Source organism: Ceratotherium simum, chromosome 34, assembly GCF_057802395.1.
Source record: "Ceratotherium simum simum isolate JZ-2026a chromosome 34, ASM5780239v1, whole genome shotgun sequence".
NCBI classification, from domain to species: Eukaryota; Metazoa; Chordata; class Mammalia; order Perissodactyla; family Rhinocerotidae; genus Ceratotherium; species Ceratotherium simum.
This window is the reverse complement of record NC_141933.1, coordinates 7,740,350-7,768,236: the sequence shown is the minus strand read 5'-3', so window position 1 is coordinate 7,768,236 and position 27,887 is coordinate 7,740,350. Positions and strand designations below refer to the sequence as shown.

At 46.5% G+C, this 27,887-nt stretch overlaps 1 long non-coding RNA gene across 1 annotated transcript; it reads right to left on the bottom strand.

Annotated features, from left to right (window-relative positions):
- Positions 1 to 9,848: 9,848 nt before the first annotated feature.
- Positions 9,849 to 26,850, bottom strand: LOC147912531 (uncharacterized). The gene is made up of 3 exons (XR_015549706.1): positions 26,713 to 26,850; positions 25,477 to 25,545; positions 9,849 to 10,114 (listed from the first exon to the last, which is right to left on the bottom strand). It is a non-coding gene; the product is annotated as an uncharacterized LOC147912531 (long non-coding RNA).
- Between the last annotated feature and the right edge of the window lie 1,037 nt (positions 26,851 to 27,887).

The window sequence follows — 27,887 nt, the reverse complement described above, 5'->3', positions numbered from 1 at the left end:
AGACACGAGGTCAGATCCAGGTTTTAGAAAGGTCACCACCCAGGCCAAGTGGGAGAGGGACCAAAGATCAAAGAGGAGGAAGCCCTTGCAGGATGAGGACGACTGGATGGGGCGGGGACAGCGGGGACGGAGAGGAGGGGAACGTGCACAGGTGGCGCTTGGTGTCTGATTGGTAGAGGCCACGGGGGCAGCGGGAGGCGAGTTCCAGCCTCGGTGGGCCCCTTCTTCCTTTCTCCGCTGGTTCTCTTCCATCCTTTTGACCCTCCGGATCCCAGACCGCCAGCCCTTCCTGCCTCCAGGCCCCGTGACGGATTTCATAGTGGAGGCTGAGTTTGACCAGGACGCATTTTGCTTGGCCACACAGCTTTTTTTTTAATATTTAAAAAAATTTATTGTGGAGGTCTGTATACACACACACACACACACACACATTTAAGATAAAACTTGCCATTTTAACTATTTTTAAGCGTATAATTCCATGACATTAATTACATTCAAAATGTTGTGCAACCATCACCACTATCTATTTCCAAAACTTCATCACCCCAAACAGAAACTGTACCCTTAAGCAGTTACTCCCATGCTCCCTTCCCTCTAGCCTCTGCTAACCTCTAATCTACTTCCTATTTCTATGCATTTGCCAATTTTAGATATTTCATATAAGTAGAATCTACAGAAATTGTCCTTTTGTGTCTGGCTTCTTTCACTTAGCGTAGTTTTCCACGTCCATGTGGTAGCACGTGTCTGTGCTCCATTTCTTTCTATGGCTGAATAACATTCCATTGTATGGATGGACCGCATTTCCTTTATCCATTTATCAGCTGATGGACATCTGGACTGTTTCCACCTTTTGAGTTTTGTGAATAATGCTATCAACATTCACATGCAAGTATCTGTTTGAGTCCCTGGTTTCAATCCCTTTGGGTATATACCTAGGAGTGGAATTGCTGGATCATATGATAATTGTGTATAACTTTTTGAGGAACTACCAGACTCTTTTCCACAGCGGCCAAGCCATTTTACATTCCCACTAACAAAGTATGAGGGTTCCAATTTTTCCATATCCTGGCCAACACTTGTATTTTCCTTTTTTTTTTTTTTTTATTGTAGCCATCCTGGTAGGTGGGAAGTGGTATCTCAGCTTATTGTTTTTTAGCTGAAATTTTTGCCATCATTAGAGATTAGGGGTTTCACTGTCTTTAATGGGATATGAACCCAGGTCTGTGAGACCCCAAAGCCTATACTCAACTGCCACCCTCTCCCCCCAACAGCAGTTCAACTGCAGGCCCTGCTAAAGTGTGAAGGCAAAGGGTGGGGAGCTGCAGGGCCAGCAACTTCTCGCCTGCAGGTTCCCCCTCAGTGCTTGGGTGTCTTGTCCTCGTCTGCCTGGGAGGAGAAGACAAGAAAACAGGACACCATCCTTAAAGCTTCACCCAGCTGGAAGACAGCACCTCAGCCTGGACCTGAGTTGAGCCCAGAGTAGCCATGAAAGGGGGACATGCTGGGGCTGGCTCCGTGGCTTAGCGGTTAAGTGTGCGCGCTCCGCTACTGGCAGCCCGGGTTCGGATCCCGGACGTGTGCTGACGCACTGCTTCTCTGGCCATGCTGAGGCCGCGTCCCACACACAGCAACTAGAAGGATGTGCAACTATGACATACAACTATCTACTGGGGCTGTGGGGAAAGAAAAGGAGGAGGATTGGCAATAGATGTTAGCTCAGGGCCGGTCTTCCTCAGCAAAAAGAGGAGGATTGGCATGGATGTTAGCTCAGGGCTGATCTTCCTCACACACACACACAAAAAAGGGGGGGACATGCTTGTCCTGGGTCCCCTGGGACTGCTCCCCACCTTCCCTCCATCAGGCACCAGCCCAAGTGTCCTGGGCAACCACTCGGGGGTGCCGTGTTGGGTTGGAGAGAGAGGATTGGGGTGGAGAGAGGGGATCTGAAGTGGAAGAGACTGAGGTGGGCATGCCATGACTGGCCCCCTGCCCTCAGGCCCTTCCACCCAGAGGGACTGTCCTCCAGGCCCAACTCTGGGCTAGCTCTGTAGGGCCCAACACAGCCCGGCCTGGTGCAGGGCAGGGGCTCAGCCATAGTTACAGGAGTGAGATGACAGGGACAAGGTGGCCTAGGAGGAAGGGGTGTGAGGCCCACCCCCTCCCAGAGCCTGAATTTGCCGCCGCATGAGTTGGGTTACAACATATGCTCGCACCAGGCAGAAGAGCCAGTTGCCCCACCCAGGGCCCATGAAGCAGGAAGAACTGGACATAGGTGCCAGCAGCCATCCCGCCCCTTGCTTGGCTGCTCCCGGTGGGTCTCCACAGATGCCCCTCCTTTAGTCACTCAGACTTGGACCTCAGCCCTGTCTTCCCTCCCGCACTGCCGATACCTCTGCGGGTTCCCAGCACCACCCCTTTCAGGGCAGGGCCTGGTCCCAAGGGTGCAAGCCGCTGTGCTCCCTGCATCATGGTCCCAGCACCTCCCCCCAGCTCAGAGGCCCTGCTTCTCCCATCACCCATAGAGGCCCCCTGGCTTTTCTGTAACACAGGGGACACTATGATGCAGGCTGCTCAGCCAAACTTCAGAAGCCCTTCTCTAGGAGCTAGGATGTAGCTATCCTTGGCCAGCATGGTCCCCATCTTCTCACTGATTTGGGTGATGGGCATCAAACCCGGCAGTGCCATGCGGAAACCCTCCATGTCCTTCTGCGGTGCCAGAGGAAAGGCCCAACCAGGGGCCTCATCCCTCCAGAGGACAGGGAGGAGGGCTCCCAACCCCTTGGCCCCAAAAAGGCAGAGACTAGAAGTCTGTCCCACCCACCCACTAGCCAGATGTCTCCCTCTCTTCTTATCTGGAGCTTGCTGTGGGTGGCCCTCGTAGACAAGGTGGGTGACGTCGTGCACCTGGAAGCACTCCATAAAGTAGGGCAGGTTGCGGGGGGAGCCTGAGAAGGGTAGGGATGATAAGGCAATTCTCCCTAGGCTTCATCCCCCCACAGCTGAGGACCTGTCCCCTTGAAGAGTCTGCAGAGGGACAGTGCACCAGCTGGCCAAGCTACCTCCAGATTCCAGGTCAAAGGCCTCCCCTCCCCCTAAGCTTAGAGCCAGGACAAGATAGTCACCCAGAGACCCCAATGTCCAGCACAAGGCCTGGCATTGAGTAGGTGCTCAATAAACATCTATGAAATGAACAAAGAAATGAATGTATAAACAAAGAAACCAGGGCCATAGCTGCTGTGGGTCTTTAGGTGGCCCTCTGAGGACAATCTCTCCTTTCTTTAGGCCAGGAAGGCTCAGATAATCTCTGAACAAAGAAACAGTGTTCTAAGTGATTTATGAGGATCTTCATTTTATCCTTTGAACAGCTTTGAGGTGAACAGCTCTGACTCTGAGGTCAGGTATAGCGTTAGCTCTATTTTGCTGAAACTGAGGCTGGGGAGAGGCTAAGTGACTAACTCAGGATCACACCAGCAGTTAAGTGGCAGGGCCAAAATCAAACCCAGATCCACCAACTCCCATACCTGTGTTCTTCTCATCACACCACATGTCCTTGAATTAGAAACCACAAGTAGGAATGGGAGAGGAAGGTGACAGCAAGAACACAGGCCTGCTAGGGGCATCCAAGCACTTGGTCTTCTCTGTGCTTCACCTTCTCCCATGTGGGAAGGCCCTGTCCCAGTTGTGTGGATGGGCACCAAGGAGACAGGGGGCTCTACTTCTGGCCCCTACCGAGAGCCTGAGGCAGATCTCACTACAGGTCCTCTTTCCACTGGGCCGACCACAGGTTGAGTTAAGGTGGGAGACTATGGGGTGTGGGGGTAGGGCTCTTCAGCAAATCCCAAGGGCCAAGGTGGTGGATACTCTTGTCCTCATGGTACCCCTGGAGGTCCCCCACAGCCTGCAAGCTGGTCCTGGGCTTACATGGGGCGGAGGTGCCACCCACTCAAGATGACAATATATTATGTGTGCTTTGGGGGCTTTGGGATGCTTCTGGGAGCAGCAGGAGCTCCACAAACTAGCACTCAACCAGAGACTCCACCACGGTAGGGTGATTAGGCAGCCCCTGGGTCTGTGTCTGAAGCAAAGAAACCACTACCTTCCTCTCAGCCACTGGCCTCCAAGGACGGGCAGAAACTCAACAGGTGAAATAGGGAGAGTGTGCCAGGTAGGGAGCAAAGCAGGAGCAAAGGCCTGGATGTGGAAAAGCCTTGGGTTCAGTTTGCCAGGAGTCCAGGAGACTAGTGGGATACAAGGCTGGAAAAGGGTTGGGCTCTGATGATTCTGCTTCTCCCATCTGTGGGGCTCAAGTGAGGAGATGCATTTGAAGAATTAGGAAAAAATGTTTGGATCACAAGTCTAACTCAACATATTTCTGTTTTTTTATTAACAGTAATTCACATTTCACTTACTCTGTGCCAGATATTGTTCTAAATGCTTTACAAACATATTAACTCAATTCTCATAACAATATGAGTAGGTTCTATTATTTCCATTCTCAGAGAAGAAAACTGAGGTACCAAGACGATGTGACTTGCCCAGGGTCATACAAATTACAAACTATGAAGTTGGGATTTGAACTCAGTCTGGCTCCAAAGTCTGAACTATTACTCCAGGCCAAGATCTCAAGTTGTCAATATTTGAAAATCTTTCTGGGACAGGCTTTTCTCCAGTTTTGGTTTTATGCTAAGTGAGAGTCATACATATTTCTTTCGATCTTACAAGACAGTAATTATTTTTACCCAGCTTCACAGAAGAGAAGAATTAGGCCAGGAGAGGGTCCATTTTGAGTTGGGATTCAGACCTACATTTTTTTTCCAACAATCTATGACCTAACTATTCTGCCTTAAGGAACCTTTTCGAGTATTTCTCTTCCCAACACAACACCCCAGCTCTGGACTAGGCCTGAGGGCTACAATGGAAAAGGGACTGCAAGGCGGGGTGGGCTGGGGGTCCAAGGCTCCGGGACCCCCTGATCCTGGGCAGTCCCATCTCCACCCCTGTAGGTGGGGCCATCCACCTGGGACCTCGCCGGGCCCTCCCACCCCCCGGGTTGCGCCCTCTATATCCTGGCCGCACCTGAAGCCCCACCGTCGTACCGTCTGCCTTGCGCACCCTTCACCAGCTCCACTCTCGCCCTGCACCCTAACCCTGTCTGCGTAAACAGAGATGTCCACCTCGAATGAGAAAACCGGGGTTCCAGCGGAGCACTCTTTGCTCCAAGGTCCAGACAAATAGCTGGGCTTCCGTCTGAGTGCTAGGCGAAGCGGCTCCCATCATCTGCCGCGTCCCATTCCGGCAGGGAGTTCGCTTTCCACGCGCAACGGGCCGCAGCGCAGATACCGTCATCTTGACAGCCTCCTCCGAGACCCTCGGCGCCCCCTGGACAGCGCGTGCGCCTGCGCGGCTGGCGGGGGGCGTGGCGAGACGGACGGGGCGTGGCCTCGGGGGAGGGCGTGAGGCGGAGCGGGGCAGTGACGCAATGCGCCCCTAGTGGCGGGTGTGTTGGCGCGCTTGCTCTGTAGCCTCGGGATTCCGTTTCCATGGTTACAGCGGCGCGGGGCAGCGTCCCAGGTAAGATCCGCGTAGAACTGAAACGTGACACCTGAGGGACTGGCGGCTGCGGGGCTCGGGGGGAACGGGGAAGCGGGGCAGGACCCCGGGCTGGCGGGAGGCCTGGCCCGCCCCGCGCGTGCCTCTCCTGCGGGCTCTGGTCAGCTCTGCGCCACGGGTCCCCTAGGATGCTGTCCTGTCCACAAGCGCACTTCGGCCCTACGAACTGTCCCGGACTCCCACACCCCTCCTCCTGTCTCTCTCAGCTGTTGACCTCACTTTTGTCTGTCGTCAAGTCGCCGACATGCAGCTGTTTGTCCGCGCCCGGGAGCTGCACACTCTTGAAGTGACCGGCCTGGAGACAGTTGCTCAGATCAAGGTAAAGATAAGAGTGTATCCCTGAGCGCCCCTAACCCACCCACCCTTTGCGTGTCGTCCTGTGTCTTCCTCAGAGAACACTCTTGACTCTTCCTTTTCTCCCTAGGCCCGTGTAGCCTCCCTGGAGGGCCCCCCCCCCCCCCCCCCCCCGAAGATAAGGTCGTGCTTCCGGCGGGTTCTCCGCTACAGGATGCAGCCACCCTGGGTCAGTGTGGGGTGGAAGCCCTGACGACCCTGGAAGTGGTTGGCCGCATGCTAGGAGGTGAGTGGGGCTACAGAGGCCGCAAACAGGTGCCCAAGGACTATTCATGACCCTTAGACTTATTTTATTTGTCCTGCAAGATGTCTAACATTTTTTGTTTTAATTTACAATATCTAAAAGTCAGCTGATTTTGTGTTAAAATTCACTGGCTTTGCTTCAAAAATTTGGAAGATCTGGTGACAGTGGGCCTGTGGTCCCACATACCGACAATCTGCCTAGCTGACTAGTGCCTGCTCCCTTTGGAAAGTTCTACAGTTTGCTACAGTCCCCACTCCTCCCTGTTGCTCCTCACAACCAGTGTCAGTTACCCTTTATCCTCAGGCTTGTGCTGTTGTTTCTTTTATAGTAAAGAAAAGTGAACTCTCTTTTTGTACCTATGTCTCTATCAAAAGTGGGAAAACGAAAGATGGATCGAGAGCGTCGCGTGTTTCAAGAAAAGTGGGAGCGAGCTTATTTCTTTGTGGAAGTAAAGAATAGACCTATGTGTTTAATATGTAACCAAACTTTATCCGTGTCAAAAGAATACAACTTAAGACGCCATTATGAAACAAACCATAGTTAATAGTTTTGACTGGTATACAGAAAAGATGCATGATGAAAAACAATGAACTAAAGAAAGGACTAAACTTTCTACAGCATTTATCATTGAATGCAAATAAAATAAGTGATGCTGCTGTGAAATGCAGTTATGTAATAAGTGAAAAAATTGCCCGGGCATCAAAACCTTTTACAGATGGTGAGTTTATAAAAGACTATCTATTGAGTGCAGCCGAAATCATGTGTCCTGAACAGAAACAAGCATTTGCAAACATAAGTCTAACTGGAAATACTGTTGCTCAGCGAGTAAAAGATATGGCTGAAAACTTACAGGACAAGTTGCGAGAAAAAGTGAAATCATTTGTGACATTTTCTATTGCAGTTGATGAGAGCACATATATAAATAATACGAACCAGTTAATTATATTTATACGTGGTGTTGATGAGAATTTTGACATCACTGAAGAACTTTTGGACATGGTACCCATGACAGACCCAACATCTGAAAATGACTTATTTTTGTATGTTGAGAAAAGTCTCGAAAAATTTAACGTTGACTGGTCAAAATTAGTAAGTGTGACCACAGACGGTGCTCCTGCAGTGGTCTGTGATAACAATGGACTTGTTGCAAAACTTAAATCCAAGGTCAGAATGTTTTCCAAGGAAGCAGAACTTAAATCCATTCACTGCATTATTCATCAGGAATTGTTTTGTACTAAAAAGTTAAAACTAGAACACGTCATGGATGTAGTGATTAACACAGTGAACTGGATACGTTCCCGAGGCTCCAACCACAGACAGTTCAGTGCTTTGCTTGAGGAACTGGATGCACAGTATGGTAATCTCCTTTACTATACAAAGGTAAGGTGGCTTAGTCATGGCATGGTACTGAAGAGATTTTTTGAACTAACAGAAGAGATAGATTCGTTCATGTCATCCAAGGGAAGATCCCTTCCCCAGCTCGCCAGTGAAGATTGGATCAGAGACTTGGCCTTTTTGGTTGACATTACAAACCATCTAAACATTTTGACTATATCTCTGCAAAGACGTTCACAAGTAGTTACACAAATGTATGATACAGTTTGCTCTTTCCTAGCAAAATTGAGGCTTTGCGAAACTCATTTGGCAGTAAATAATCTTGCTCACTTTCCTACACTAAGATCAGTTTCCAGAAATGAAAGTGATGGCTTAATGTACATCCCCAGAATTGTAGAGTTGAAGATTGAATTCCAAAAAAGGTTCTTTGATTTCAAACACTATGAAAATGAACTCACATTGTTTAGTTCACCTTTCTCAATTAACATTGATAGTGTTAATGAAGAATTACAAATGGAAGTTATTGAACTGCAGTGTAATACAGTACTGAAAACTAAATATGACATTGGAATACCAGAATTCTACAAATACCTCAGCAAGAGTTACCCTAGATATGGAAACCATTGTGCAAAGATTCTGTCCATGTTTGGAAGCACCTATGTCTGTGAACAGCTGTTTTCTGTTATGAAATTGAGTAAAACTAAATTTCGCTCCCAGTTAAAGGATACAAGATTGAATTCAGTTCTACACATTGCAACTCAAAATATGAGACCAGACATTGACATCTTGGTGCAGAAAAAAAGGTGTCAAGTTTCTGGTTCGAAATCAAGGGAGTAACAGATTATGAAAGAAAATTTTAATAAACGTTTCTATTTTTTGATGTGTATTTTAAAATTTTATCTTTGAAATATCCAGTATTATAAATTTTGTATGTTATATGCTTGCATTGTGGTTCAATAAATAAGTTTAGGTGGGTTTTTTCTGCTGGCATTTGATTTTTCATATACCTGGCCCATTGTACTTGTTTTTATTACATACTTGGCTACCCAACTGTAGTTTGAGACTTCTGCCTAATGGAGTTAGTTACCATGATTAGTTTTTTCACTTGTCTCAAGCCATGGAAAAACTGTCACTTTCTGCCTTGAGCAAAATGTGCCTGAGCTGTAGAATTTCTGTGGATGTTTGAGCTGGGTTGTGCTAGTTATCGATTTATTGCTTCTCAGCTCCAAATTCATCCTTGATTGTCTGCTCTCCAAAATGGATCTGAGCCCTTTAAATATCTTTCCTCTGACAGCAGGCATGATATTAAATTTTGTCGGTAGATGGCACTGGAGACACATTGCAGAAGAAAGGAGTTTTCCTTCCTGGTTTGCTCTCTCGGCAGGCCCCTGCAGTGCAAGTGGCTTCTCTCCTACCAGGCTCCTGCAGTGCCCAGCAGTCAGCAGCACCCAGGAGCCAGCAGCTTCCCCTTCAGGCAGTTTTGTAAGGAAGTACTTCTGCTGAGACCCTTTCCCATGAACAGCTTTCTCTAGTACCCTAAAGGGCAGATTTCCAGCAAATTCTGCCCGTGCGGCACTGTAGCAATTTCTCTGCTATTCTGTAAGCCCGGACCATGCCCTATCCAACAAGGTCTGGATTTCAGCCCTTCAGTGGGGAGCCTTTTCCTTGGGCATCTACTTCAGCCCTGGGGGTAGTGGCCACTCCTTATACTTGCTCTTTCTTTAGAGTGCTTACTTCTTACTAGCCAGTTCTTCATTCCAATCACCTGTTGTAGTTAATAATTTTTATATTAAATCACTGTTCAAATTACTGTGAGGTTTCTCTCTCCTGATTGGACCCTGACTGATACAAGCCTTATTTCTTATCTGTTTTGGGATTCCCCAAAAATAAGAAAAGGATTCTGGGCAACAAAGAGGACAAATGTTCACATACACAGGCCTTTGCCTTTCCTTGGGTCAGCGAGTCACCTAATGGAACAGATGTCCCTGGGACCCATAACACTTAATTAGGCACACAGACTGTTATTGTGTTTATAATAGTTGGTTTTAACTGGTCACTTTTGTACCTCAACTTTGTTGCCTTGATATCAGAAAAAAATGATTGGTTGGGCCAATTCAATAAATATTTGTCAGCAACATACCACGTGCAAGGTCCTACTCTGGCTGCAAGCTAGTTCTGTCATTTGTTCATTCCACTGATCTGGTCACCTTGTCCCTCTGAGCTTCACCATCTTCATCCATAAAATGAGGCTATTACCATAGGTATTAGTTATCTGTTACTGCATTAAAGCTACCTCAAATTGTAGTGGCTTAAAACAACAAATATTTATTATCTCACTGGTTTCTGTGGGTTAGGAATCTGGGAATGGCTTAGCTGGGTGGTTTCAGCTCACAATCTCTTAAGAGGTTGCAGTCAAATTGTCAGCTGGGCCTACATTCATCTCAAGGCTTCACTGGGGCTAGAGGATCCACATGCAAGATGAAACACTCAGATGGCTGTTGGCAAGAGGCCTCAGTTCCTGGCTACATGGGCCTCTCCATAGGACTTCTCACAGCTTGGTAGTTGACCCTCCTAGAGTAGGATGAGAGAGAGGGAGAGAGAACACACTGAAGATAGACACAGTATCTTTATAACCTGATCTTGGAAGTGATATCCCATCACTTCTGTCATATTCTGTTGGTCACTGTATTAACCATGTCTTTTATTTTCTGTATTCCAATTCTTTGACATCTGGGGCTTTGCTGACCCTGAAGGGACTGCCCCTCCCAGGATTAGCCAATTCCTAGGGATAGTAAATAACTCCCTGAGAACTTGCTTTTCAAATACAGACCAACCAATCCAGAGCCCACACTGCCAACCACCTCTTTTATCAGGCTCTAGGCCACTATCCATCTACACTAATGACCTCAGTGCCAGGTATTAGACAACCAGGGCCAACCCCTGTGCCCCAGAGCACAATGAAATTATTCAAACTAGCCAATCCAAAACCTGCTTATCCTGCCTCACCCATTCCTTCCCTAGAAACCGTAATAAAAGCTCTTGTCCACAGTTCCCCCCAAACTGACCTCACTGCCACCCCGTGTGCCTCCCTGACCCCCTGATGTGGCATGCCCCCTCCTCTTGGGAACTGTAACAAACTATCTGTTCAATGGCAGTTATTTCCTGATCTTTTGGCCTTACCGTACCTCAGGTTTTCTGTTAATACGTTATATTTTAGAACAGTCACACTGCCCCTGATACAGTGTGGAAGGGGACCACATTAGGGTGTGAATACCAGGAGGTGGGGATCGTTGTGTAACAGCTAGATCTTACGTTAGCATGAGGGAAGCCATCTTACGGAAAGGAAGCAATATTGTAACTGTGACCTTGACTCACTCATCTCTGAGAATGCGTTCTAGCCTGCACGTAGCCTAGATGATTAAGCACTTCTCACTTTTGCAAAATACATGATCTGCTAGTTCTATGACTCTTGCTTACGTATATCCCCCAGCTGTGATAAGGATAACTTTGTTCTCTGAGTCCCCCAGGAACATGATGACCTCCAGAAAGAAAAACCCTGTGTTGGTACCCATCACGAATGACAGAAGAAAGAGATAATATGGCTCCTTGAAGTTCATCACACCAGATGATCAACATCCCTAAACCTCCTCCTTCCCTGCCTATTTCTCCTATATAAGTGCCTCCAGATTCTGTATGATTTTAAGATGGTTTTTTTCAGGACACTAGTCCACCATCTTCCGATTATGCGGGCTAATCGTATAAATTTCCCATTTTCAACCACCAGCTTGTTTGCAATTGATTGACACTGGATTGCAGTGAGCAGAATGAGCCCCTTTTTGCTTGGTTACAGTTGGGGCCATCTTAGAGTTTACGTACCACACCTCATATCTCCCATGGGAGAATTAAAGAAAACAGGATAAATGTGGTAAAAGCCCCTCCTACTACAGTTATGCAACTCTTAACAATGGGGATATGTTCTGAGAAATGCGTCATTAGGCAATTTCGTCATTGTGTGAACATCATAGAGTATACTTACACAAACCTAGATGGTATAGCCTGCTACACACCTAGGCTGTATGGTACTATCATTCTGGGACCACCATTGTATGTGTGGCACATCATTATGCAGTGCATGACTGTACAATGATACAAACAGTAGTAGTACAGTCTGATTCTAAAATTCAGATGACTAAGATACGGTCCCTCCTCCCTAGGAACTTATAACCAAAAGACAAATTCCTGGGTTTATTTACTCATTTAACAAGTATTTCCTGAATGGTTGGGCTATGCCAGGCATTTGTGTGCCTGAAGATTCATTGATAAACAAACACATGATCTTTGCATTCACAGTCTAAGAACTTTGACTAGGTCTTGCTTCATAAAATCTCAAAACTTAGTGGCTCAAAACAACCATTCTATTTTGCTCATGGTTTTGTGGGTCAGGAATTCAGGAAGGTCTTCGCTGGGCAGTTCTCCCTTGGAGTCTCTCATGTGGTTGCAGCCACATGTCTTCTGAGGCTGCAGTCAATCTGAAGGCTCAGCTGGGCTGGGCGTTCATGATGGCTCATTGACAGGGCAGCCACGGGGCCTGGTTTAAGCTGGGAGCTCTGGTGGGCTATGGATGACCTCTCCAGCACGGCAGTCTCAAGGCAGTTAATAACAGAACCTGACACAGTTGACGTCTCCCTCCTCTGAAAACATTTCTTTTGCTTTTCTCTCACCACATTGGCGACTATTTCACAGCCTGCTTTACGCTTCTTTTTCACCTCTCAAATTCTAAATGTTGAAGCTCCTCAGGGCTCTGCTCTCTGTTTACACTCCTTCCCTTGGTGCACATTCCTCTTGGTCTCCTGGCCTTAAATTAGAATTAATATGCTCCTAACTCCCAAATTTGTACCTCCAGCCAGACCTCTCTTTCCCAACTCCAAAATGGAGCTGCTGGTCTTTCGTCAAAATCTATCCAACTGCAGCTGATGGCAGCTCTGGCTGGAAACCTTGGGGCTATGCTTGGTTTCTTTCTTCCCTGGAGCCCACAGCCATGGAAAATTGTCCACTGGGTTGAGAGACTGGAGTCCCTGGTGACCTTGGGGCGAGCCCTTTGGTGGCATGATTGGGGGCAACATCAAATCTGACAATTCTCAAAACCACTAAACCATTTATTCGATAGGCACTGACTGTGCCACAGCTGTTGGTGAGATTATGCTGGGATCGGGCAGGTGGGCTGGAGCAGCTAGTCTTCCACACCCTAAAAGGGAGCCCTGAAGGCCTCTGAGCAGTTAAAATCAATAGCTCAAGATACAAGAACATAGCTCCTGGCATCCCCACCTCAGACCTCACTGACTTCTGTTTTACGTACATTTCTGTCGAGTAGAGTCTGATTTCCAAGTCCAGAGCCACTAAGAAACAACAGATTACCAAGGGGTGGCAGGACTGCTGCACATAGGCAGTTGGCTGCGTGACCCAAAAGAGGGATATGGAGAAATTAAAAAGCAGAGTTCAAAAGGCACAATTGCTGAGGCCACTTATGTAGGACAGACAGCCTGGCATACTTCACCAGGTGGCGATGATGTCAAAATGTGGGGACGCTGCCAAGAGCCCAGGGAAGGTCTGGCCTGTCTCCCGACTGTCACAGCCTCATTTTGTGATGTCCAGCAACTCACTGCACTTGTCCGCAGTCTTTTACTTTGTGAATTAGAAATCTTAATTTCTGCCTTGCCTATTAATTAGAAAAAATATGAAAAATAGACTTATTATATAAATAGAGTTAAAATGCAGCATAAATACGGGGTTATTATAAGACACTGGACAAGGTGCAGTCTGAGAAAACAGAAAGGGCCTCATGTTTATTGGTCACCTACTATGTGCCAGGTGCTGGATGCTTTCATCCTCCTAAAAGCCCCTTAGTATAGTTATATTGAGTACAGTTTTAGCGATGAAAAAAACACAGTACAGAGAAGTTAACTAGCTTTCCAAAACCACACTGCCGGGAAAGGGCAGCACTATGTCTTCTCAGAAGCCCAGAAGTAGCCTCCATCTTCAGGTCCAGCTGGATCCAGCAACAAATGACAAAATCAATAAAATTTTGTATCCTTGTATTAGTTTGCTAGGGCTGCCATAACAGAATGCCACAGGCTGAGTAGCTTAAACAACAGAAACTTTGTTTTCTCACGGTTCTAGAGGCTGCAAGTCCAGGGTCAAGCTGCTGGCCAGGTTAGGTTCTTCTGAGGCGTCTCTCCTTGGCTTGCGGACGGCCGCCCTCCTGCTGCCTCCTTACATAGCCATCCCTGGCACCTCCTCCTCTTCCTGTAAGGACGCTAGTCTCATTGGATTAGGGTCCCACCCTAATGGCCTCATTTTAACTTAATCACCTCTTTAAAGATCTTATCTCCTAATACAGTGACATTCTGAGGTACCAAGGGTTGGGACTTCAACATAAGAATTTTGGGGGGACACAATTCAGCCCATAACAAGCCTATATACTAAAAGATAAATGCCCACCTAACAGAAAGGCTCCTAAACATTTTATTCCCTTAAACAGTGTGAATCCTTTACAGATTTATAACGCCATAGTTCTCCTTATTCTTCTGAACAATACCGTAACTTCCTTTCCTTTCAAATGTATATCTAATTCTCCTTCCAATTTTATTTTACCTCATTTATTCTGACTCTGTTTTCAAAATGTGCTTTTGAATTGCCTTTCCAACTGTGTATTATCAGCCTTTTGAAGCTCTGTAGTTTTAATACAAGGGTCTCCCTCCCTGTGGATGTCCAGATGATTTCTGGAGTGATTGGGAGGGATCTTGAGGGTACCTATGTTTAAAAGAAAACCTATAGGGCCGGCCCTGTGGCTTGGTGGTTAAGTGCGCGCGCTGCGATGCTGGCGGCCCGGGTTCGGATCCCGGGTGCGCATCGAGGCACCACTTCTCCGTTCATCCTGAGGCCGAGTCCCACATACAGCAACTAGAAGGATGTGCAGCTACGACACACAACTATCCACTGGGGCTTTGGGGGGAAAAAATAAAATAAATAAAATCTTTAAAAAAAAAAAAAAAGAAAAAAAGAAAACCTATAAAGTTGATGTTTTAAATTAAAAAGTCTGAGCAATACCAAGTATAGGCAAGGATGCGGAGCAACAAGAACTCTCATACACTACTGGTGAGACTGTAAAATGATACAACAGAGAATGATTTCGCCGTTTCTTATGAGGTTAAACATATACGTACCATATGACTTTGCAAATTTACTTATACATATTTACCCAAGAGAAATGAAAACCTATATCCACACAAAGACTTGTACGTGAATGTTCAGGGCAGTTTTATTAATAATAACCCCAAACTGGAAACACCCTAAATGTCCATCACAGATGAGTGGATGAACAAATTGTTGTTTATCCATGCAACGGAATATTACTCAGCAATAAAAAGGAAAGAACTACTGACACATGTAACAACATGGGTGAATCTCAAAAATATCTTGAAAAAAAGAAGCCAGACACAAAAGACTTGCATATGTTTATATGATTCCATTTATAGGAAATTCTAGAAAACCAAAACTAATCTAAAGTAACAGAAGCAGATCTGAGGTTGCCTGGCTGGGTGATGATGGGCAGATTGACTGCAGAGGGACACAGGAAACCTTGTGGGGCAATAGAAATACTCTGTCTTTACGATGGTCGTTACATTTGTCAACTCATTGAACTGTACACTTAAAATGGGTCCATTTTGTAGTATGTAAATTATATCTTAATAAATTTGATTAAAAAAACTGAGATAGGATATTCTCCAGCTGCTGTTGGTCATTCCCCTTCACAATAAATCTCTGCACACAGATCTTATGGAAAAAACAAAAGCCATGTTGCAAAGTTTTCAAGTCCATGGTCTTATTATCACAACAATTTGACATAGTGTTCACAAGAACTGGGGCAGAGCGAGCCCTGACGGCCTAGTGGTTAAAGTTCGACTCGCTGGCTTTGGTCGCCAGGTTCAGTTCCCAGATGCAGAACCACACCACCTGTCTGTCGGTAGCCACGCTGTGGTGGCAGCTCACATAGAAGAACCAGAAGAACTTACAGCTGTACACAATTATGTACTGGGGCTTTGTGGGGGGAAGAAGAGAAAAAGGAGGAATATTGGCAACAGATGTTAGCATAGGGCGGATCTTCCCCTGGGGAAAAAAGAAAAGAACTGGAACAGTAGACTGTGAGAATAAGGGAAGCCTGGAAAATCTTGGTATACCAGTAAGGAAGGAGATTTTGACAGATAAATAGGGTCAAGTTGAAATAACAGACGCCATACTAAGAGGGATCCCACTGACCAAAGTGAGAATATTTGAGCATCAAAAGCAGACCACTGGCCAAGATCAACTGACATATAATAAAGCTGAAAAGTCATGAGTCCATTTTGATTATACAGCAAGAGAAGAGGTTAGCATAACATATCCTGAAAGAAGGTGATTGGAATGGAATGTATTCTTGAATCTGCCATTAAGTCATATCGGTATCACTGATTCATTTATTGTGTAGAACTGCGAATGAAGTAAATGGAAATACATTAAATTTCCACCTCCAGCAGAGATGGGGCTACAGGGACAGGATTTACCATGCCACCTCAAACAACTGAAAACCAGACAAAATATAAGAAACAGCAGTTTTTGAGATATTGATCAAGGGCCGGCCCCGTGGCTTAGTGGTTAAGTGCGCACGCTCCGCTACTGGTGGCCCGGGTTCGGATCCCGGGCGCGCACCGACGCACCGCTTGTCCGGCTGTGCTGAGGCTGTGTCCCACATACAGCAACTAGAAGGATGTGCAACTATGACATACAACTATCTGCTGGGGCTTTGGGGGAAAAATAAATACATAAAATTAAAAAAAAAAGATATTGATCAAGCAGTGAAGGACTGTAAACTGTGAGAGTCGGGAAAAAAAACAAGATGAGCCCTATAAATCTCCTAGCTTACTGTCTGGAGAAAATTTCCAGGACACAGCATAGTGAGGGGGAACGGAGGCAGACGGAGCTAGGAGACCAAGGTGGGTAGAACTCACGGAGCGGAGAACCAGAAAGGAGCAAGAACTCCAAAGATCTGCAGAGGGTCTCCCTCGGGTCCTCAGGTGAGTTCTGATCAGTGCATGATGTATAGAAGTTATCTGAAGCCAGGGAAAAAGCCACCAGAAGAGATTAGAAGGAGGAATTCCCAGAGACCACACAAGACTGAGATCCCACCAGCCAGAGTGGAAAAGCTCATAATTCCTGGGGGATCAGGTCAGTACTCCAAAGGGCTTTGCCCAGGTAGTGAGGCAAAATGAGCCCTAGATTAAATGCTGCCCAGGTCTTACCTACAAAAGCTCAAAACTAAGATCCAAAAGGAACAAACTGTTTCCAAATTATGAAATTGCATCCCAGGACAAAGTTCAAGAAAATTTATAATAATATAAAAAATATCCAGCACCCAAAGAAGTAAAATTCACAATATCTGGAATCCAATTAAAAAAGTTATCAGAAACAATTAAATATCTCATAGAAACAGTGAACTAGAGAGTGATTATGTAATGCTTAAATAGACAGTGGATCCTTTTCAGAGATGAAATTAAATAATCCTAAGATAAAAGCATATCCTTTCCAAAGGTTTGTAGATATACATTACTAGAAAAATGCTTAATTCTGTTATGCCACCCTCTTTTTATCACATAGTCACCTTATAAAATTATTTGGTTATATATCAAAATTGGGTTAATTTTTATTTCAAGCCTTCTTTTGATTCGTGTGTGTGTTCTTCAGGTACTGCTTGTTTGGTCTGTTGATAAATGATAAAGTTGTTGGGGCCGGCCCGCTGGCGGAGCGGCTAAGTTCACGTGCTCCACTTCAGCGCCCCGGGGTTCCCTGGTTCGGATCCTGGGCAAGGACCTACTCACCGCTCATCAAGCCATGCTGAGGTGGCATCACACATAGAAGAGCTACAACTCTACAACTATGATATACAACTATGTACTGGGGCTTTGGGGAGAAAAAAGAAAAAGAGGAAGATTGGCAACAGATGTTAGTGCAGGGCCAATCTTCCTCAAAAAAAAAAAGTGATAAAGTTCATTTGTGTCACACATGAACACTTTGCCAGTGTGTTTTGTAGCAGGTGGGCAGTATCTCTGGGGGGTGCCTACAACCCGGGTACACAAGGCCTATTCTCACACACCCCCAGGGCCACATGGCCACTTCTCTTTAGAGGCTTTAGAGTGATGAGTGACTGAGGTGACATTTACTCACAGAAATTTGAACAGAAAAAACAACTGTTTAAGAAAAATATTTTTTGGAAAATAAATAGAGTAACGAGGAATAAATGCTATTACTTCACCTGAAACCAATTTAACAAACTTCAAAAGAAAAAAAGAATGACCATGAATACGAAGAAGCAGGAAAACATGACCCATGATGAAGAGAAAAAACAATCAATTGAAACCAAGCCAGAAATTACATAGATGATAGAATTAGTAGACAAGGACATTAAAAGGGTTATTATAGCTATATTCTATATGTTTAAGAAGCTATAGGAAAGACTGATTGTGTTAATTAGAGACATGAGAGGAAAAAAAGACCCAAATTGAACTTCTAGCATTGAAAACTACAATGCCTGAGATGAAAACTACATTAGATTAGATTAATGGTATGTGAGGCATTGCAAAAGAATGATTAATGAACTTAAAGGCATAGCTATAAAAACTATTCAAAATAAAACACAGAAGGAAAGATAGAAAAAACAATGAACAGACTATAAGTGAGCTGTGGGACAACTTCAAGCAGCCAAATACACAAGAATTTGGAGAACCTGAAAGGGGAAGGAGGCAGAAAAAAATATTTGGAGAAATGGCCAAAAATTTTCCAAGTTTAGTGAAAATTATAAATCCACAGATCCAAGAAACTCAGTGAACCCTAAGCACAAGAAAAATTAAGAGACATAATAATCGATATGCTTAAAAGCAGTGACAAAGAGAAAATCTTAGCAGCCAAAAAAAAAAAAAGATACGTTACATAAAGATGAATAAAGACAAGGGTGATGGCAGATTTCTCATTGGAAGCAATGCAAGACAGAGGACAAGTGGAGAAACATCTTTATAGTACTTTATAGTAGAAAAGATTGTCAACCTAGAATTCTGTATACAGCAAAAACATATTTCAAAAACAAAGGCAGTGGGCCGGCCCGGTGGCTTAGCGGTTAAGTGCGCACACTCCACTGCTGGCGGCCCGGGTTCGGATCCTGGGCGCACACCGACGCACTGCTTCTCCGGCCATGCTGAGGCCGCGTCCCACATACAGCAACTAGAAGGATGTGCAACTATGACATACAACTATCTACTGGGGCTTTGGGTGAAAAAATAAATTAATTAATTAAAAAAAAAACAAAAACAAAGGCAAAATACTTTTCCAGACATACAAATGTTGAAAGAATTTATCACCAGCAGATCCACACTACAATAAATGTTACAGGAAGTCCTTCAGACAGAAGGGAAATGGTACAAGTTGGAAATGTGGATAGACAAAAAGGAATAAAAAATACCAGAAATGGCAACTACATGGATAAATATAAAAGACTTTTTTCTTATTACTCAAATCTCTTTAGAAGATAATTGACTATTTAAGGCAAAACAATGTATTGTGGCGTTTATAACACATGTATAAGTAAAATATATGAAAACAATTACACAAAGTCAGAGAGGAGTGAAATGGAAACATAATATTGTAAGGTTTTTATACTATACGTGATGTAGTATAATATCTGTGATAAGTTAAAAATGTACACTATAAACCCTAAAATGACAAAACAGTTATAGTTAATAAGCCAAAAAAAGAAACAAAATGGAGTAATAAAAATAATCTTAAAAATGCAGATAAAGAGGAAAAAGGAAACAAAGAACAGAGGGGAAAAACAGAAAGCAAGGGCCGGCCCCGTGGCTTAGCCGTTAAGTGCTCCCACTCTGATGCTGGCGGCCTGGGTTCAGATCCCGGGTGTGCAGTGACGCACCGCTTCTCCGGCCATGCTGAGGCCGCGTCCCACATACAGCAACTAGAAGGATGTGCAACTATGACATACAACTATCTACTGGGGCTTTGGGGGAAAAATAAATAAATAAATAATTATTTTAAAAAAAACAACAGAAAGCAAGTAGCAAAGTAGTATCAGCCATGTTGATAATCACATTAAATGAAATGGCCTAAACACTCCAATTAAAAGTCAGAGATTGTCAGATTGAATAAAAGCCAGCCCAACCAAATGCTGCCTACAAGAAACACACATTTTAAGAAGCAAATAGGTTAAAAGTAAAGGGATGGCTGGGGCCGGCCTGGTGGTGTAGTGGTTAAGTTCACACACTCCGCTTTGGCGGCCTGGGGTTCGCAGGTTCAGATCCCAGGTGTGGACCTACACACCACTCATCAAGCCATGCTGTGGCAGGCGTTGCACATATAAAGTGAAGGAAGATGGGCACAGATGTTAGCTCAAGGCCAATCTTCCTCTGCAAAAAGAGGAGGATTGGCAACAGATGTTGGCTCAGGGCTAATCTTCCTCACATACACACACACACAAAATTAAGAATAGAACTACCATACGATCCAGCTATTCCACTGCTGGGTATTTATCCAAAGAACATGAAAACACAAATGCGTAAAGATACATGCATCCCTGTGTTCACTGCAGCGTTATTCACAATAGCCAAGACTTGGAAGCAACCTAAGTGCCCATTAAGTGATGAATGGATAAAGAAGATGTGGTATATACACACAATGGAATACTACTCAGCCACAGGAAACAATGAAATCCAGCCATTTGTGACAACATGGACACTGAGGGTATTATGCTAAGCTAAATAAGTCAGAGGGAGAAGGTCAAATACTGTATGATCTGACTCATAAGTAAAAGATAAAAACCACAACAAACAAACACATAGAGACAGAGATTAGATTGGTGGTTTCCAGAGGGGGAGAGGGGAGGGAGGAGGGCGAAAGGGATGATTAGGCACATGTGTGTGGGGATGGATTGTAATTAGTCTTTGGGTGGTGAACATGATGTAATCCATGCAGAAATAGAAATGTAATGACGTACACCTGAAATTTATACAATGTCATAAACCAATGTTACCACAATAGAAAAAAAAAAGATGCTGTAGGGGCCACTCTTGCTGGCTTCCTGGATAGCTTTAGGATGGTGGCTCTTCAGAAAGAGCAAGCCAGGTGTAAAAGCTTGGAACTTTCAGCCCCACTCCCATCCTCTGGGAATGGGAGAGGACCTAGAGATTGAGTTAATAATCAATCATGCCTACGTGATGAAACCTGCATAAAAATCCCCAAAGTTTGGGGTTTGCAGAGCTTCTGGGTTGCTGAACACTCTAAGGTGCTGGGAGGGTGGCATGCCCAGAGAGGGCATGGAAGCCCTGTGTCCTTACCCCATACCTTGACCTATGTATCTCTTCATGTGGTTTTCATCTGTAGGTATCCTTTATTATATCCTTTATAATAAACCAGTAGATGTAAGTGTTTCCCTGAGTTCTGTGACCCATTCTAGCAAATTATTGAACCCAAGGAGGGGGTCATGGAAACCCCAATTTATAGACAATTGGTCAGAAGTATAGGTGACAACCTAGGACTTGAGATTGGCATCTGAAGTGGGTTCAATCTTATGAGACTGAGCCCTTAACTTGTGGGATCTGACGCTAACTCCTGGTAGTTATTGTCAGAATTGAATTGAATTGTAGGACACTCAGCTAGTGTTGGAGAATTGCTTGATGTGTGGAAAACCCACACCTCTGGTGTCAGACATGGGGTGAAGTATGACAGTAAGGGAAAACACAGGAGAGCTTTCCCCACACACAGCCCGAATGGACTGAGGGAAACTGGGTGAAGGGTACTGACCTCTGTATTGCTTCTGGAACTTCCTGTGAATCTATAATAACTATCCCACGTTCACATCGAATGATGGCCCAAGGTGCACGCAGGCTGAGCAAGCGCGAGTGGGCTTCTCCTGCACTGTGCCGTCCACCTGCGGACAGGGCCATCTGGCACAAAATGTCAGGGACCTGCTGAAGACCTCCTGGTGGCCTCCTTGTCACACCCACTGTGGTCCACAGCCCCCATTATGGCTTTCTGGAAGCCTGCAGCTCCCCAGAGATAGCCCGGCTTGAGGAAGCCCTGGCGATTCCATGGGCTCATCTTGCAGCCTCATCTCCTCCCCAGCCTTTCATGAGCTGACATTTTCCGTGACACCTGAGCCAGGGACATAGGAATGCCCAGGACAGAGATGTCCACAGGCTTCAGGGAACAGGAAGCAGGCCCAGTAGAGGAGTGCACGCTCCACTGTCCCACAGGAGGCCATGAAATATGTAGAGTCCCTCTAATTGAAAATGCCCAACTCCTGGCCACTGCTGCCCAGGTGATTCTGTCTCCTGATAACATACGGGGCCAGAAGGATCTCAGAACACAGGAAGAGCTCAGCAGGGCTCAGCTGGAAAATGGAAAAGCGCTAGAACCAGAGACACCACGCAACATGAGGCACATGAGACAGAAAAATCTGCAGAAAGGGAGGAAGTGGCCCCCGTAAGCCACACATTGGGTTCATGCACTGCAGCCCCCCAGTTACAGAGCTCGGGAAATGAGTCAGGGTCGTGCTGTCCTCGTCTTTGAGTTAAGGCTGGGCTGGGCAGAGAACCTGCTAGTCTGACCCTCTTGCTTCAGCCCATTTCCTGAACTCACACTAACCTTCAGCGCCCTGACTCCTGGGGCCTGTCTCTCTCCCTGTCCCCTGATCCCTTAACTGTCACATCCCCCTTTTCTAGGCATTTCTTCTAACCTGGTCTGACTCTCTTTTGCCTTGACCTTGACACTGGCCTTTTCCTTCCAGTTTCGTGGTGGTTTGATGAATCCAGTATTTGGGTAACTGAAATACTCCCTAGGAACCTCTTGTGAAACCCTGTGGTCCCTTCCAGTTCTAGCATTCCACAGCAAAAGTAAAGCACAGTAAACTGTCAATTTTTTAATACTCGTTAAACGAGTTTAGCAAGCATTTCCTGTTTATTATGTACAATCTAAGCCACTTTATCCAAGTAATGTGAGAAGGCCTGTCTGAGAAGGAAGCCACGCCAGAGGGTAGCAGAGCATCAGGCAGAGAACCAGGGACACCTGGTCCAGCTATGCCGGAGGCAGAGACCACCTCTGGACTTTTTAGTTACATGATACAATAAATACTCTTTTTTCTTAGGTTCTTTTGAGGTGCGGTGGGAGTTTCAGGCGAAACTGAAGGAGGTGTGGAAGACCTAGACCTTGACTTAGTGCCCTAACACTGACACACCTTGGCTGGGCGACTTTGGACAAGTAGTAATGGGATTTGGGCAATGTCTCTCGAGGGGAAAAAAAGACCAGCTATAAACCTGACCTGACTCTGAGGGGCAGGAAATCTGAATTCTAGACTGACTTCTCTTTTTTGGTGAGGAAGATTGGCCCTGAGCTAACAGGTGTGCCTATCTTCCTCTATTTTATTATATGTGGGACGCTGCCACAGCATAGCTTGATGAGTGGTGTGTAGGTCCATGACCGGGATCCGAATCCACAAACTCCGGGCCGCTAAAGCGGAGTGTGAGAACTTAACCACTACTCCACCAGGCTGGCCTCTAGATTGGCTTCTTTTACTTCACTGAGGGACCTTGAGCTCCTCAAAGGAACTCCCAGGGTCAGAACTGGGACTTGTGACTCAGGACAAGCAATCCATTTGCCAATTGATGAGATGGGAGAGACAGAGGAGGCCAATCTACCTCCCCCACCAGCTCCCACTGACTTCTGGCGGCTGCCTGCAGAGTTCTGGGGCTATACCTCTGGGCAGTGCCCTGGCATGGAACTGGGGGTTTTGGCACAAGTACTTCCCATTCCTGCACCAAGCATGTTCCCACCTCCAGCATTCTGGAAAGGCCCTTTTGGGATACAGACTTTTCCTCTCTGCAATGAAGAGGAGCTCTTCCATAGTTCCTACTCGGAGGGGCACAGGAGGTTCACAGCCTGGACCCTTCCTGTTTCTTGGGGCTGGAACTCCAGCCACAGGTCTGGCTATGACCACAGGCTTCTAGCCTGGCTCTCCATAAGGCTCGATCCAGGACACCCGCCATGGGGCCTCTGCCTAGCTCAGCCCCACGCTCGTCTCCATGGGCCCTCAGTCTCACCCGTGTCAGGATTCTGCCATGTAGAAATGATTATGCCACCTCCAAACCAAGTCCCCTGCCTGGAACTTCCTGCCCTACCTATCCACCGACTCATCCTTCCGGGCCTAATTAAAGCCTCACCCCCTCTCCAAAACCTCCCTCACGCTCATGACTGCCTCCCTGACGCAGGTTCCCAGCGCACATGGTGCCTCAGCTCCAGCATTTTGCAGGCCCACGCTGCATCACGGCTATTTATAGATGTGTTCGGCTCCCTGTCAGGAGGCACTTTAACTCAACCCCAAAAGCAAGTTCCAGAAATATGCCAAGAAAGATAAAGAAGAAGCCTGGAAAAATACAGGGCTGTTGCCTAGGGTGGGGTGTGTGTGTGTGTGTGTGTGTGTGTGTACTTTCACTTTTTGCTTCATACATATCATTGTTGTTTATAAAATTTATCAATCACAAGGATGTAAATATTACCTTTTGTTTTAATTTGTTATTTTATAACAAAATATTTAATAACTTTCTACATCAAGCCTCACACATTTTAAAAATTTATTCCTAGCTATTTTATGGTTTGTGTTGCCATGTTAGTGGTTAAAAGAATAAGGTAGGTCTCATGTACCAAAAGAGACCTCCAACCCAATTTTTTTTTTTTTTTTTTGTGAGGAAGATCAGCCCTGAGCTAACATCCATGCCAATCCTCCTCTTTTTACTGAGGAACACTGGCCCTGGGCTAACACCCGTGCCCATCTTCCTCCACTTTATATGGGACGCCGCCACAGCATGGCCTGATAAGTGGTGCATTGGTGTGCGCCCGGGATCTGAACCTGGGCTGCCAGCAGCAGAGTTCGAGCACTTAACCACTACACCACGGGGCTGGCCCCTCCAACCCAATTTTTTAATGATAAAAAGCAAGTTGCAAAACAATATCTCCAGTATAATATCTTTTATGGAAAAAATCCCCCAACCACTAAAACAATAATACATTTCTATATATGTATATACTATACTCACATATTAAATAGGGTGTGTATATATGTGTATACATATATGTGTGTATATATGTGTATATGTGGTATGTATTTCTACACACATACAAACATTATTTAATATATGTATGTATATATACATATCTATAATCTGGAGTATACATACTCTGCACACTGTAATATATATATTACATATATATATATATATATATATTACAGAATACCAGTAGTCACCTTTAGGACAGGCTTAGGATGGGAGGTGATGGTCCAAGGGACTTTAACTGTACTGTTTAAATTTTACAATAAGCAAGTATTTGTGTACTTGGGTATTTCTAAATAAATAATAAGAATAAACAAATCACAGGGTGGAGCCCGGAAGCCTGAGGCAGGAGAGGCAGTGTTTCAGGTGAGCCTATGAGAGACACTTCTCCTGCAACAAAGTTTAATCGGCTCTGGCAGCTGCGTCCAATTGGACATCTTGGTGAGACAGTCTCCAAAAGTGTCACAGTATCTAGTTTTCAAAGCTAGAAGCATGACTCTCCTTAATATAGAGTACGTGTCAAAGATTACTTAATGCTTGAAGGAGGGTACAGTGTGGTGGAGGAGCTGGTTCAAAGAGAACTGGAGAAACACAAGACAAGTATTTAGAGGTACCAACAAAAAAGTGCTGAAGTAAGTTCACTGAGTTACGTACAAAATTGGCCAATGACCTACAGGGTAGTAAAACCTTTACGTTCATGTCATCTTTTCTCCCTGACAGAAGTTATTTACATCTTACCCATCAGTTTATCTTCTGCTTATCTTCTGGCCCTCATCAATGGTGAACAGGTCAGAGAGGTGCCTTCCCCTAGAGAATCCCAAAGATCTTCGTCAGCTGACATTTAGGGACTGGCAGTCATCCCTCTGCCTTATTTTCAAATTTTGAATAACTGTTTCTTAACTGAGGAGTGTTACTTAACCCCGTCTCTAAATCTTCTCTGTTGTGCCCAAGGAATCTCAGCAGACCCAAGCTTCCCACAGAGTTAGTGGTCTGAGCTGGGCGGAAAGTGGACTGACCACACTTGGTGACAGCACTCTGAGCTCCGAGGAGACATCCTGCACCTGGTGCCATGGGTTCCCTTGTCATGAGGCCTGAGCTGGGCCCCAGGGAGCAAGAATGAGTCAGCTCTCTCCCAAAGGCAGGGAGCAGGCAGCCAGACCCTCACACCCACATCTTCCAGGAGGCTGCAGGGCTGAGCTGAGATCTAAGGACAAACTGGAGTTCACCAGGACTGAGGAGGGGTGTCTGGCGTGAGCCAGGAGCGCCAGGAGGAGCTGGAGCAGGAGAGGGCCGGATGTAACCCAAGAGAAGCCTGGGTTTATTCAGGAAGGCCATGGATGAGACTGGACCGAAGACTGGTTTATGAAAAGCTTCGTGAAGGCAGACGACGTGGAGCTCAGGGGAGGAACTCAGGGGAGACGGTAGGAGGTACAGCGGAGAAAACGCCCAGATGCCCAGGCCTGGGGGGGCGGCCAACAGTCAACGTGGGTGCGGGAAGGGAAGTGGAGGAGGCGGAATCAGCAGGAGTTAAGGCCCATGTGAGGGAGCAGGGAGTGAAGAGTGGGAAGGGAGCATCAGAGTGACAAAGCGGGGACAGCGGCCCTGTCTCACCCCCTCAGTCCCTGTGGTCGTTACGGACCCCCAGAAGGAGCCCTGGCCACAGGGTCTTCCCACCACCCTTGAGGCCCCAAGCCCCGCCCAGATCCCTCCCGTTTCCACGCCTCTGGATCAGGGACCACAGGACCGGCCCCAGCAGTATTAAAGGACCAAGCTGGGCCCAGTCGGCAGGAAAAGCGTTCTCAAAGGCCGAGGCTGAGGCCGACACGTACCCTGTGTTCCCCTCCCCGAGGCTGGAACCAGCCGCGCACTGGCCGCCGCCGCCCCGGTCCCGAGCCCCCGGGAGTACGGCCTCCTTCCCTGCCGTCTCAGATGCTGCCCTGGCCTCGGGACACAGGCCGCCCCCAAGTGACAGACCTGGGAACCGCCCGGGGAGAGGGGACCTCGCTGATGGGAGGCGGCCGGCCGCAGCCCCAGGGGCGGAGGGGAGGCAGTGGGTTTCCCCCGAGGTCCCGGGACTCCCGGAAGCCCCGGGGATGTTTACAGGACAGTCACGTGAGGCGCCACGCGGACTGAGTCACCAGAATGATGGGGCGGGGCGCAGGGGTCGGGCGGGGCCAACCTCCGGGCCTCACGGCCTCACGGCGGGGCGGGGCGGGGCGCAGGCTGCTTCTCCCCTGCCCAGGCCTCTGCCCTGGCCTTGCAAGCTGGGCAATCCAAGGAGTTCCAGCCCGGGAAGGAAGTCCACGGGGCGGGAAGGGGCTCCAGAAGGAGCAACTCTGGGGTCATCAGACCATGCCCCCAGTTTGGCACATGAGAAAATGCAGGCCCCAAACGGCTCATAGCTGGGGTTCAGGACGGATGGAGGGGTGGTTCTCAGGACTGACTGAGGGAAGAAAAGTGTCCCAGGTTTGGAGAGGATTAGGGGGAGCAGCTTGGGAGGAACACTAGGGTAAAGACCCAGGATCAAGTACCAGAGAGGAGGAGAAGGAGGGGAATGTGGGTCCTCAGGTTGTGTGGGAGATCAAAATTGGCCACCTCAAAATATGTCTCTTTACCTTCATTATTTTCTCTGATGCACATCCCACTAACTGCCTAAACAAATTTAACTCTGGCTATGGATAGACTGGCAGGGTCCTCGCTAAGCCCATTCTTATCAAAGTTCTGTTGACCAAATATTTACATTTGTAAAGGTATCTCCCTCTCTGTACTGGGAAAAGGGGGGGGGGTGACCTTATCTCTGGAAATTCTTATCAGCACAGAAGGAGAAGACTTAAATCTGCATACTCTTTTCTTTTTTTTTGGTGAGGAAGATCACCCCTGAGCTAACATCCGATGCCAATCCTCCTCTTTTTGCTGAGGAAGATTGGCCCTGGGCTAACATCCGTGCCCATCTTCCTCTACTTTATATGAGACACCACCACAGCATAGCCACAAGTGGCGTGTCTGTGTGCGCCCAGGATCCAAACCTGGGAACCTTTGGGCCACCAAAAGGGAGCATACGCACTTAACCGCTGTGCCATGCCTGCTGGGCGGGCCCCAAATCTGCATACTCCTGAGCTGTCTCCTCCCCCACCCCCAACATCCTTGTC